We start from the raw sequence: 17,215 nt of genomic DNA on the forward strand, positions 1-17,215 counted from the left end.
ATTACGTATTAGTATATAACGTTATACATTATTACGTATTAGTATATAACGTTACACGTTATTACGTATTAGTATAAAACGTTATACGTCAGTACGTAATAGTATATAACGTTACACGTTATTACGTAATAGTATATAACGTTATACATTATTACTTACTAGTATATAACGTTATACGTCATTACGTAATAGTATATAACGTTATACGTTATTACGTAATACTATATAACGTTATACGTCATTACGTATTAGTATATAACATTATACGTTATTACTTATTAGTATATAACGTTATACGTTATTACGTATTTTATATATAACGTTACACGTTAGTACGTAATAGTATATAACGTTATACGTTAGTACGTATTAGCATTAACGTTATACTTCATTGCGTAATAGTATATAACGTTATACGTTATTACGTTATAGTATATAACGTTATACGTTAGTACGTATTAGCATTAACGTTATACTTCATTGCGTAATAGTATATAACGTTATACGTTATTACGTAATAGTATATAACGTTATACGTTAGTACGTAATAGTATATAACGTTATACGTTATTTCGTATTAGTATATAACGTTACACGTCATTACGTAACAGTATATAAAGTTATACGTCATTACGTAATAGTATATAACGTTACACGTTATTACGTATAAGTATATAACGTTACACGTTATTACGTATTAGTATATAATGTTGTACGTTAGTACGCAATAGTATATATCGTTACACGTTAGTACGTAATAGTATATAACGTTATACGTTATTACGTATTAGTATATAACGTTATACGTTATTACGTATTAGTATATAACGTTACACGTTATTACGTATTAGTATATAACGTTACACGATATTACGTATTGGTATATAACGTTACACGATATTACGTATTAGTATATAACGTTACACGTTATTACGTATTAGTATAAAACGTTACACGTTATTACGTATTAGTATATAACGTTACACGTTAGTACGTATTAGTATATAACGTTACACGTTATTACGTATTAGTATATAATGTTGTACGTTAGTACGTAATAGTATATAACGTTATACGTTATTACGTATTAGTATATAACGTTACACGTTATTACGTATTAGTATATAACGTTACACGTTATTACGTATTAGTATATAACGTTACACGTTAGTACGTATTAGTATATAACGTTACACGTTATTACGTATTAGTATATAACGTTACACGTTATTACGTATTAGTATATAATGTTGTACGTTAGTACGTATTAGTATATAACGTTATACGTTATTACGTAATACTATATAACGTTATACGTCATTACGTATTAGTATATAACGTTACACGTTATTACGTAATACTATATAACGTTATACGTCATTACGTAATAGTATATAACGTTATACGTTATTACGTATTAGTATATAACGTTACACGTTATTACGTATTGGTATATAACGTTACACGATATTACGTATTAGTATATAACGTTACACGTTATTACGTATTAGTATATAACGTTACACGTTATTACGTATTAGTATATAATGTTATACGTTAGTACGTCATAGTATATAACGTTATACGTTATTACGTATTTTATATATAACGTTACACGTTAGTACGTAATAGTATATAACGTTATACGTTATTACGTATTTTATATATAACGTTACACGTTAGTAGGTAATAGTATATAACGTTATACGTTAGTACGTATTAGCATATAACGTTATACTTCATTGCGTAATAGTATATAACGTTATACGTTATTACGTAATAGTATATAACGTTATACGTTTTTACGTATTAGTATATAACGTTATCCGTCATTACGTAATAGTATATAACGTTATACGTTAGTACGTAATAGTATATAACGTTACACGTTATTACGTAATACTATATAACGTTATACGTCATTACGTAATAGTATATAACGTTACACGTTATTACGTATTAGTATATAACGTTACACGTTATTACGTATTAGTATATAACGTTACACGATATTACGTATTGGTATATAACGTTACACGATATTACGTATTAGTATATAACGTTACACGTTATTACGTATTAGTATATAACGTTACACGTTAGTACGTAATAGTATATAACGTTATACGTTATTACGTAATACTATATAACGTTATACGTCATTACGTAATAGTATATAACGTTATACGTCATTACGTATTAGTATATAGCGTTATACGTCATTACGTAATAGTATATAACGTTATACGTTAGTACGTCATAGTACATAACGTTACACGTTATTACGTATTAGTATATAACGTTACACGTTAGTACGTAATAGTATATAACGTTATACGTTAGTACGTATTAGCATATAACGTTATACTTCATTGCGTAATAGTATATAACGTTATACGTAATACTATATAACGTTATACGTCATTACGTAATAGTATATAACGTTATACGTTATTACGTATTAGTATATAACGTTACACGTTATTACGTATTAGTATATAACGTTATACGTTATTACGTATTAGTATATAACGTTACACGTTATTACGTAATACTATATAACGTTATACGTCATTACGTAATAGTATATAACGTTATACGTTATTACGTATTTTATATATAACGTTACACGTTAGTACGTAATAGTATATTACGTTATACGTTATTACGTATTTTATATATAACGTTACACGTTAGTACGTAATAGTATATAACGTTATACTTTAGTACGTATTAGCATATAACGTTATACTTCATTGCGTAATAGTATATAACGTTATACGTTATTACGTAATAGTATATAACGTTATACGTCAGTACGTAATAGTATATAACGTTACACGTTATTACGTATTAGTATATAACGTTACACGTTATTACGTATTGGTATATAACGTTACACGTTATTACGTATTAGTATATAATGTTGTACGTTAGTACGTAATAGTATATAACGTTACACGTTAGTACGTAATAGTATATAACGTTATACGTTATTACGTTTTAGTATATAGCGGTACACGTTAGTACGTAATAGTATATAACGTTATACGTTATTACTTATTAGTATATAACGTTATACGCCATTACGTAATAGTATATAACGTTATACGTTATTACGTATTGGTATATAACGTTACACGATATTACGTATTAGTATATAACGTTACACGTTATTACGTATTAGTATATAACGTTACACGTTATTACGTAATACTAAATAACGTTATACGTCATTACGTAATAGTATATAACGTTATACGTTATTACGTATTAGTATATAACGTTATACATTATTACGTATTAGTATATAACGTTACACGTTATTACGTATTAGTATAAAACGTTATACGTCAGTACGTAATAGTATATAACGTTACACGTTATTACGTAATAGTATATAACATTATACGTTATTACTTACTAGTATATAACGTTATACGTCATTACGTAATAGTATATAACGTTATACGTTATTACGTAATACTATATAACGTTATACGTCATTACGTATTAGTATATAACATTATACGTTATTACTTATTAGTATATAACGTTATACGTTATTACGTATTTTATATATAACGTTACACGTTAGTACGTAATAGTATATAACGTTATACGTTAGTACGTATTAGCATTAACGTTATACTTCATTGCGTAATAGTATATAACGTTATACGTTATTACGTTATAGTATATAACGTTATACGTTAGTACGTATTAGCATTAACGTTATACTTCATTGCGTAATAGTATATAACGTTATACGTTATTACGTAATAGTATATAACGTTATACGTTAGTACGTAATAGTATATAACGTTATACGTTATTTCGTATTAGTATATAACGTTACACGTCATTACGTAACAGTATATAAAGTTATACGTCATTACGTAATAGTATATAACGTTACACGTTATTACGTATAAGTATATAACGTTACACGTTATTACGTATTAGTATATAATGTTGTACGTTAGTACGCAATAGTATATATCGTTACACGTTAGTACGTAATAGTATATAACGTTATACGTTATTACGTATTAGTATATAACGTTACACGTTATTACGTAATACTATATAACGTTATACGTCATTACGTAATAGTATATAACGTTATACGTTATTACGTATTAGTATATAACGTTACACGTTATTACGTATTAGTATATAACGTTACACGATATTACGTATTGGTATATAACGTTACACGATATTACGTATTAGTATATAACGTTACACGTTATTACGTATTAGTATAAAACGTTACACGTTATTACGTATTAGTATATAACGTTACACGTTAGTACGTATTAGTATATAACGTTACACGTTATTACGTATTAGTATATAACGTTACACGTTATTACGTATTAGTATATAATGTTGTACGTTAGTACGTAATAGTATATAACGTTATACGTTATTACGTAATACTATATAACGTTACACGTTATTACGTATTAGTATAAAACGTTACACGTTATTACGTATTAGTATATAACGTTACACGTTAGTACGTATTAGTATATAACGTTACACGTTATTACGTATTAGTATATAACGTTACACGTTATTACGTATTAGTATATAATGTTATACGTTAGTACGTCATAGTATATAACGTTATACGTTATTACGTATTTTATATATAACGTTACTCGTTAGTACGTAATAGTATATAACGTTATACGTTATTACGTATTTTATATATAACGTTACACGTTAGTAGGTAATAGTATATAACGTTATACGTTAGTACGTATTAGCATATAACGTTATACTTCATTGCGTAATAGTATATAACGTTATACGTTATTACGTAATAGTATATAACGTTATACGTTTTTACGTATTAGTATATAACGTTATCCGTCATTACGTAATAGTATATAACGTTATACGTTAGTACGTAATAGTATATAACGTTATACTTCATTGCGTAGTAGTATATAACGTTATACGTTATTACGTAATAGTATATAACGTTATACGTTTTTACGTATTAGTATATAACGTTATCCGTCATTACGTAATAGTATATAACGTTATACGTTAGTACGTAATAGTATATAACGTTATACGTTATTACGTATTAGTATATAACATTACACGTTATTACGTATTAGCATATAACGTTACACGTTATTACGTATTAGCATATAACGTTACACGTTATTACGTATTAGTATATAATGTTGTACGTTAGTACGTAATAGTATATAACGTTACACATTAGTACGTAATAGTACATAATGTTACAAGTCATTACGTATTAGTATATAACGTTATACGTTAGTACGTAATATTATATAACGTTACACGTTAGTACGTAATAGTATATGACGTTAGACGTTATTACGTAATAGTATATAACGTTATACGTCATTACGTATTAGTATATAGCGTTATACGTCATTACGTAATAGTATATAACGTTATACGTTAGTACGTCATAGTACATAACGTTACACGTTATTACGTATTAGTATATAACGTTACACGTTAGTACGTAATAGTATATAACGTTATACGTTAGTACGTATTAGCATATAACGTTATACTTCATTGCGTAATAGTATATAACGTTATACGTTATTACGTAATAGTATATAACGTTATACGTTTTTACGTATTAGTATATAACGTTACACGTTATTACGTATAAGTATATAACGTTACACGTTATTACGTATTAGTATATAATGTTGTACGTTAGTACGTAATAGTATATAACGTTACACGTTAGTACGTAATAGTATATAACGTTATACCTTATTACGTATTAGTATATAACGTTACACGTTATTACGTAATACTATATAACGTTATACGTCATTACGTAATAGTATATAACGTTATACGTTATTACGTATTAGTATATAACGTTACACGTTATTACGTATTAGTATATAACGTTATACGTTATTACGTATTAGTATATAACGTTACACGTTATTACGTAATACTATATAACGTTATACGTCATTACGTAATAGTATATAACGTTATACGTTATTACGTATTTTATATATAACGTTACACGTTAGTACGTAATAGTATATAACGTTATACTTTAGTACGTATTAGCATATAACGTTATACTTCATTGCGTAATAGTATATAACGTTATACGTTATTACGTAATAGTATATAACGTTATACGTCAGTACATAATAGTATATAACGTTATACGTTATTACGTATTAGTATATAACGTTACACGTTATTACGTTTTAGTATATAGCGGTACACGTTAGTACGTAATAGTATATAACGTGATACTTTAGTACGTATTAGCATATAACGTTATACTTCATTGCGTAATAGTATATAACGTTATACGTTATTACGTAATAGTATATAACGTTATACGTCATTACGTAATAGTATATAACGTTATACGTTATTACGTATTAGTATATAACGTTACACGTTATTACGTTTTAGTATATAGCGGTACACGTTAGTACGTAATAGTATATAACGTTATACGTTATTACGTTTTAGTATATAGCGGTACACGTTAGTACGTAATAGTATATAACGTTATACGTTATTACTTATTAGTATATAACGTTATACGCCATTACGTAATAGTATATAACGTTATACGTTATTACGTATTGGTATATAACGTTACACGATATTACGTATTAGTATATAACGTTACACGTTATTACGTATTAGTATATAACGTTACACGTTATTACGTAATACTAAATAACGTTATACGTCATTACGTAATAGTATATAACGTTATACGTTATTACGTATTAGTATATAACGTTATACATTATTACGTATTAGTATATAACGTTACACGTTATTACGTATTAGTATAAAACGTTATACGTCATTACGTAATAGTATATAACGTTATACGTTATTACGTATTAGTATATAACGTTATACATTATTACGTATTAGTATATAACGTTACACGTTATTACGTAATACTATATAACGTTATACTTCATTGCGTAATAGTATATAACCTTATACGTTATTACGGAATAGTATATAACGTTATACGTTTTTACGTATTGGTATATAACGTTATACTTCATTACGTAATAGTATATAACGTTATACGTTATTACTTATTAGTATATAACGTTATACGTCATTACGTAATAATATATAACGTTATACGTTATTACGTATTAGTATATAACGTTATACATTATTACGTATTAGTATATAACGTTACACGTTATTACGTATTAGTATATAACGTTATACGTCAGTACGTAATAGTATATAACGTTATACGTTATTACGTAATACTATATAACGTTATACGTCATTACGTATTAGTATATAACATTATACGTTATTACTTATTAGTATATAACGTTATACGTTATTACGTATTTTATATATAACGTTACACGTTAGTACGTAATAGTATATAACGTTATACGATAGTACGTATTAGCATTAACGTTATACTTCATTGCGTAATAGTATATAACGTTATACGTTATTACGTTATAGTATATAACGTTATACGTTAGTACGTATTAGCATTAACGTTATACTTCATTGCGTAATAGTATATAACGTTATACGTTATTACGTAATAGTATATAACGTTATACGTTAGTACGTAATAGTATATAACGTTATACGTTATTTCGTATTAGTATATAACGTTACACGTCATTACGTAACAGTATATAAAGTTATACGTCATTACGTAATAGTATATAACGTTACACGTTATTACGTATAAGTATATAACGTTACACGTTATTACGTATTAGTATATAATGTTGTACGTTAGTACGCAATAGTATATATCGTTACACGTTAGTACGTAATAGTATATAACGTTATACGTTATTACGTATTAGTATATAACGTTACACGTTATTACGTAATACTATATAACGTTATACGTCATTACGTAATAGTATATAACGTTATACGTTATTACGTATTAGTATATAACGTTACACGTTATTACGTATTAGTATATAACGTTACACGATATTACGTATTGGTATATAACGTTACACGATATTACGTATTAGTATATAACGTTACACGTTATTACGTATTAGTATAAAACGTTACACGTTATTACGTATTAGTATATAACGTTACACGTTAGTACGTATTAGTATATAACGTTACACGTTATTACGTATTAGTATATAACGTTACACGTTATTACGTATTAGTATATAATGTTGTACGTTAGTACGTAATAGTATATAACGTTATACGTTATTACGTAATACTATATAACGTTACACGTTATTACGTATTAGTATAAAACGTTACACGTTATTACGTATTAGTATATAACGTTACACGTTAGTACGTATTAGTATATAACGTTACACGTTATTACGTATTAGTATATAACGTTACACGTTATTACGTATTAGTATATAATGTTATACGTTAGTACGTCATAGTATATAACGTTATACGTTATTACGTATTTTATATATAACGTTACTCGTTAGTACGTAATAGTATATAACGTTATACGTTATTACGTATTTTATATATAACGTTACACGTTAGTAGGTAATAGTATATAACGTTATACGTTAGTACGTATTAGCATATAACGTTATACTTCATTGCGTAATAGTATATAACGTTATACGTTATTACGTAATAGTATATAACGTTATACGTTTTTACGTATTAGTATATAACGTTATCCGTCATTACGTAATAGTATATAACGTTATACGTTAGTATGTAATAGTATATAACGTTATACTTCATTGCGTAGTAGTATATAACGTTATACGTTATTACGTAATAGTATATAACGTTATACGTTTTTACGTATTAGTATATAACGTTATCCGTCATTACGTAATAGTATATAACGTTATACGTTAGTACGTAATAGTATATAACGTTATACGTTATTACGTATTAGTATATAACATTACACGTTATTACGTATTAGCATATAACGTTACACGTTATTACGTATTAGTATATAATGTTGTACGTTAGTACGTAATAGTATATAACGTTACACATTAGTACGTAATAGTATATAATGTTACAAGTCATTACGTATTAGTATATAACGTTATACGTTAGTACGTAATATTATATAACGTTACACGTTAGTACGTAATAGTATATGACGTTAGACGTTATTACGTAATAGTATATAACGTTATACGTCATTACGTATTAGTATATAGCGTTATACGTCATTACGTAATAGTATATAACGTTATACGTTAGTACGTCATAGTACATAACGTTACACGTTATTACGTATTAGTATATAACGTTACACGTTAGTACGTAATAGTATATAACGTTATACGTTAGTACGTATTAGCATATAACGTTATACTTCATTGCGTAATAGTATATAACGTTATACGTTATTACGTAATAGTATATAACGTTATACGTTTTTACGTATTAGTATATAACGTTACACGTTATTACGTATAAGTATATAACGTTACAAGTCATTACGTATTAGTATATAACGTTATACGTTAGTTCGTAATATTATATAACGTTACACGTTAGTACGTAATAGTATATGACGTTAGACGTTATTACGTAATAGTATATAACGTTATACGTCATTACGTATTAGTATATAGCGTTATACGTCATTACGTAATAGTATATAACGTTATACGTTAGTACGTCATAGTACATAACGTTACACGTTATTACGTATTAGTATATAACGTTACACGTTAGTACGTAATAGTATATAACGTTATACGTTAGTACGTATTAGCATATAACGTTATACTTCATTGCGTAATAGTATATAACGTTATACGTTATTACGTAATAGTATATAACGTTATACGTTTTTACGTATTATTATATAACGTTATACGTTTTTACGTATTAGTATATAACGTTATACGTCATTACGTAATAGTATATATCGTTATACGTTAGTACATAATAGTATATAACGTTATATGTTATTTCGTATTAGTATATAACGTTACACGTCATTACGCAACAGTATATAACGTTATACGTTATTACGTATTGGTATATAACGTTACACGTCATTACGCTACAGTATATAACGTTATACGTTATTACGTATTGGTATATAACGTTACACGATATTACGTATTAGTATATAACGTTACACGTTATTACGTATTAGTATATAACGTTACACGTTATTACGTATTAGTATATAATGTTGTACGTTAGTACGTAATAGCATATAACGTTACACGTTATTACGTATTAGTATATAACGTTATACGTCAGTACGTAATAGTATATAACGTTATACGTTATTACGTAATACTATATAACGTTATACGTCATTACGTATTAGTATATAACATTATACGTTATTACTTATTAGTATATAACGTTATACGTTATTACGTAATAATATATAACGTTATACGTTATTACGTATTAGTATATAACGTTATACATTATTACGTATTAGTATATAACGTAACACGTTATTACGTATTAGTATATAACGTTATACGTCAGTACGTAATAGTATATAACGTTACACGTTATTACTTATTATTATATAACGTTACACGTTATTACGTATTAGTATATAACGTTATACGTTATTACATATTAGCATATAACGTTACACGTTAGTACGTATTAGTATATAACGTTACACGTTATTACGTATTAATATATAACGTTACACGTTATTACGTAATACTATATAACGTTATACGTCATTACGTAATAGTATATAACGTTACACGTTAGTACGTAATACTATATAACGTTATACGTTAGTACGTATTAGCATATAACGTTATACTTCATTGCGTAATAGTATATAACCTTATACGTTATTACGGAATAGTATATAACGTTATACGTTTTTACGAATTAGTATATAACGTTATACGTCATTACGTAATAGTATATAACGTTATACGTTAGTACGTAATAGTATATAACGTTATACGTTATTTCGTATTAGTATATAACGTTACACGTCATTACGTAACAGTATATAAAGTTATACGTCATTACGTAATAGTATATAAAGTTACACGTTATTACGTATAAGTATATAACGTTACACGTCATTACGTATTAGTATATAACGTTATACGTCATTACGTAATAGTATATAACGTTATACGTTATTACGTAATACTATATAACGTTATACGTCATTACGTATTAGTATATAACGTTGCACGTTATTACGTAATACTATATAACGTTATACGTCATTACGTAATACTATATAACGTTATACGTTATTACGTATTAGTATATAACGTTACACGTTATTTCGTATTAGTATATAACGTTACACGTTATTACGTATTAGTATATAACGTTACACGTTAGTACGCAATAGTATATAACGTTATACGTTATTACGTAATACTATATAACGTTATACGTCATTACGTAATAGTATATAACGTTACACGTTATTACGTAATACTATATAACGTTATACGTCATTACCGTAATAGTATATAACGTTATACGTTATTACGTATTGGTATATAACGTTACACGTTATTTCGTATTAGTATATAACGTTACACGTTATTACGTATTAGTATATAACGTTACACGTTAGTACGCAATAGTATATAACGTTATACGTTAGTACGTAATAGTATATAACGTTACACGTTAGTACGTAATAGTATATAACGTTATACGTTATTACGTGTTAGTATATAGCGGTACACGTTAGTACGTAATAGTATATAACGTTATACGTTATTACTTATTAGTATATAACGTTATACGTCATTACGTAATAGTATATAACGTTATACGTTATTACGTATTGGTATATAACGTTACACGATGTTACGTATTAGTATATAACGTTACACGTTATTACGTATTAGTATATAACGTTATACGTTATTACGTAATACTATATAACGTTATACGTCATTACGTATTAGTATATAACGTTCTACGATATTACGTATTAGTATGTAACGTTATACGTCATTACGTAATAGTATATAACGTTATACGTTATTACGTAATACTATATAACGTTATACGTCGTTACGTATTAGTATATAACGTTACACGCTAGTACGTAATAGTATATAACGTTATACGTTAGTACGTAATAGTATATAACGTTATACGTTATTACGTAATAGTATATAACGTTATACGTTATTACGTAATAGTATATAACGTTATACGTTATTACTTATTAGTATATAACGTTATACGTCATTACGTAATAGTATATAACGTTATACGTTATTACGTATTGGTATATAACGTTACACGATATTACGTATTAGTATATAACGTTACACGTTATTACGTATTAGTATATAACGTTACACGTTAGTACGCAATAGTATATAACGTTATACGTTATTACGTAATACTATATAACGTTATATGTCATTACGTAATAGTATATAACGTTACACGTTATTACGTATAAGTATATAACGTTACACGTCATTACGTATTAGTATATAACGTTATACGTTAGTACGTAATATTATATAACGTTACACGTTAGTACGTAATAGTATATAACGTTAGACGTTATTACGTAATAGTATATAACGTTATACGTCATTACGTATTAGTATATAGCGTTATACGTCATTACGTAATAGTATATAACGTTATACGTTAGTACGTCATAGTACATAACGTTATACGTTATTACGTATTAGTATATAACGTTACACGTTAGTACGTAATAGTATATAACGTTATACGTTAGTACGTATTAGCATATAACGTTATACTTCATTGCGTAATAGTATATAACGTTATACGTTATTACGTAATAGTATATAACGTTATACGTTTTTACGTATTAGTATATAACGTTATACGTCATTACGTAATAGTATATAACGTTACACGATATTACGTATTAGTATATAACGTTACACGTTATTACGTATTAGAACATAACGTTACACGTTATTACGTAATACTATATAACGTTATACGTCATTACGTAATAGTATATAACGTTATACGTTATTACGTAATACTATATAACGTTATACGTCATTACGTATTAGTATATAACGTTGCACGTTATTACGTAATACTATATAACGTTATACGTCATTACGCAATAGTATATAACGTTATACGTTATTACGTATTAGTATATAACGTTACACGTTATTTCGTATTAGTATATAACGTTACACGTTATTACGTATTAGTATATAACGTTACACGTTATTACGTAATACTATATAACGTTATACGTCATTACGTAATAGTATATAACGTTATACGTTATTACGTATTAGTATATAACGTTACACGTTATTTCGTATTAGTATATAACGTTACACGTTATTACGTATTAGTATATAACGTTACACGTTAGTACGCAATAGTATATAACGTTATACGTTAGTACGTAATAGTATATAACGTTACACGTTAGTACGTAATAGTATATAACGTTATACGTTATTACGTATTAGTATATAACGTTACACGTTATTACGTATAAGTATATAACGTTACACGTCATTACGTATTAGTATATAACGTTACACGTTAGTACGTAATAGTATATAACGTTATACGTTATTACGTAATAGTACATAACGTTATACGTTATTACGTAATAGTATATAACGTTATACGTTATTACTTATTAGTATATAACGTTATACGTCATTACGTAATAGTATATAACGTTATACGTTATTACGTATTGGTATATAACGTTACACGATATTACGTATTAGTATATAACGTTACACGTTATTACGTATTAGAACATAACGTTACACGTTATTACGTAATACTATATAACGTTATACGTCATTACGTAATAGTATATAACGTTATACGTTATTACGTAATACTATATAACGTTATACGTCATTACGTATTAGTATATAACGTTGCACGTTATTACGTAATACTATATAACGTTCTACGATATTACGTATTAGTATATAACGTTATACGTCATTACGTAATAGTATATAACGTTATACGTTATTACGTAATACTATATAACGTTATACGTCGTTACGTATTAGTATATAACGTTACACGCTAGTACGTAATAGTATATAACGTTATACGTTATTACGTAATACTATATAACGTTATACGTCATTACGTATTAGTATATAACGTTCTACGATATTACGTATTAGTATATAACGTTACACGTTATTACGTATTAGTATATAACGTTAGACGTTATTACGTATTAGTATATAACGTTACACGTTATTACGTATTAGTATATAATGTTGTACGTTAGTACGTCATAGTATATAACGTTACACGTTATTACGTATTGGTATATAACGTTACACGATATTACGTATTAGTATATAACGTTACACGTTATTACGTATTAGTATATAACGTTACACGTTAGTACGCAATAGTATATAACGTTATACGTTATTACGTAATACTATATAACGTTATATGTCATTACGTAATAGTATATAACGTTACACGTTATTACGTATAAGTATATAACGTTACACGTCATTACGTATTAGTATATAACGTTATACGTTAGTACGTAATATTATATAACGTTACACGTTAGTACGTAATAGTATATAACGTTAGACGTTATTACGTAATAGTATATAACGTTATACGTCATTACGTATTAGTATATAGCGTTATACGTCATTACGTAATAGTATATAACGTTACACGTTATTACGTATAAGTATATAACGTTACACGTTATTACGTATTAGTATATAACGTTACACGTTAGTACGTAATAGTATATAACGTTACACGTTAGTACGTCATAGTACATAACGTTATACGTTATTACGTATTAGTATATAACGTTACACGTTAGTACGTAATAGTATATAACGTTATACGTTAGTACGTATTAGCATATAACGTTATACTTCATTGCGTAATAGTATATAACGTTATACGTTATTACGTAATAGTATATAACGTTATACGTTTTTACGTATTAGTATATAACGTTATACGTCATTACGTAATAGTATATAACGTTACACGATATTACGTATTAGTATATAACGTTACACGTTATTACGTATTAGTATATAACGTTGCACGTTATTACGTAATACTATATAACGTTATACGTCATTACGTAATACTATATAACGTTATACGTTATTACGTATTAGTATATAACGTTACACGTTATTTCGTATTAGTATATAACGTTACACGTTATTACGTATTAGTATATAACGTTACACGTTAGTACGCAATAGTATATAACGTTATACGTTATTACGTAATACTATATAACGTTATACGTCATTACGTAATAGTATATAACGTTACACGTTATTACGTAATACTATATAACGTTATACGTCATTACCGTAATAGTATATAACGTTATACGTTATTACGTATTGGTATATAACGTTACACGTTATTTCGTATTAGTATATAACGTTACACGTTATTACGTATTAGTATATAACGTTACACGTTAGTACGCAATAGTATATAACGTTATACGTTAGTACGTAATAGTATATAACGTTACACGTTAGTACGTAATAGTATATAACGTTATACGTTATTACGTGTTAGTATATAGCGGTACACGTTAGTACGTAATAGTATATAACGTTATACGTTATTACTTATTAGTATATAACGTTATACGTCATTACGTAATAGTATATAACGTTATACGTTATTACGTATTGGTATATAACGTTACACGATGTTACGTATTAGTATATAACGTTACACGTTATTACGTATTAGTATATAACGTTATACGTTATTACGTAATACTATATAACGTTATACGTCATTACGTATTAGTATATAACGTTCTACGATATTACGTATTAGTATATAACGTTATACGTCATTACGTAATAGTATATAACGTTATACGTTATTACGTAATACTATATAACGTTATACGTCGTTACGTATTAGTATATAACGTTACACGCTAGTACGTAATAGTATATAACGTTATACGTTAGTACGTAATAGTATATAACGTTATACGTTATTACGTAATAGTATATAACGTTATACGTTATTACGTAATAGTATATAACGTTATACGTTATTACTTATTAGTATATAACGTTATACGTCATTACGTAATAGTATATAACGTTATACGTTATTACGTATTGGTATATAACGTTACACGATATTACGTATTAGTATATAACGTTACACGTTATTACGTATTAGTATATAACGTTACACGTTAGTACGCAATAGTATATAACGTTATACGTTATTACGTAATACTATATAACGTTATATGTCATTACGTAATAGTATATAACGTTACACGTTATTACGTATAAGTATATAACGTTACTCGTCATTACGTATTAGTATATAACGTTATACGTTAGTACGTAATATTATATAACGTTACACGTTAGTACGTAATAGTATATAACGTTAGACGTTATTACGTAGTAGTATATAACGTTATACGTCATTACGTATTAGTATATAGCGTTATACGTCATTACGTAATAGTATATAACGTTATACGTTAGTACGTCATAGTACATAACGTTATACGTTATTACGTATTAGTATATAACGTTACACGTTAGTACGTAATAGTATATAACGTTATACGTTAGTACGTATTAGCATATAACGTTATACTTCATTGCGTAATAGTATATAACGTTATACGTTATTACGTAATAGTATATAACGTTATACGTTTTTACGTATTAGTATATAACGTTATACGTCATTACGTAATAGTATATAACGTTACACGATATTACGTATTAGTATATAACGTTACACGTTATTACGTATTAGAACATAACGTTACACGTTATTACGTAATACTATATAACGTTATACGTCATTACGTAATAGTATATAACGTTATACGTTATTACGTAATACTATATAACGTTATACGTCATTACGTATTAGTATATAACGTTGCACGTTATTACGTAATACTATATAACGTTATACGTCATTACGCAATAGTATATAACGTTATACGTTATTACGTATTAGTATATAACGTTACACGTTATTTCGTATTAGTATATAACGTTACACGTTATTACGTATTAGTATATAACGTTACACGTTATTACGTAATACTATATAACGTTATACGTCATTACGTAATAGTATATAACGTTATACGTTATTACGTATTAGTATATAACGTTACACGTTATTTCGTATTAGTATATAACGTTACACGTTATTACGTATTAGTATATAACGTTAC

This window comes from Bombus pascuorum, chromosome 2 (genome assembly GCF_905332965.1).
Source record: "Bombus pascuorum chromosome 2, iyBomPasc1.1, whole genome shotgun sequence".
Classification (NCBI taxonomy): domain Eukaryota; kingdom Metazoa; phylum Arthropoda; class Insecta; order Hymenoptera; family Apidae; genus Bombus; species Bombus pascuorum.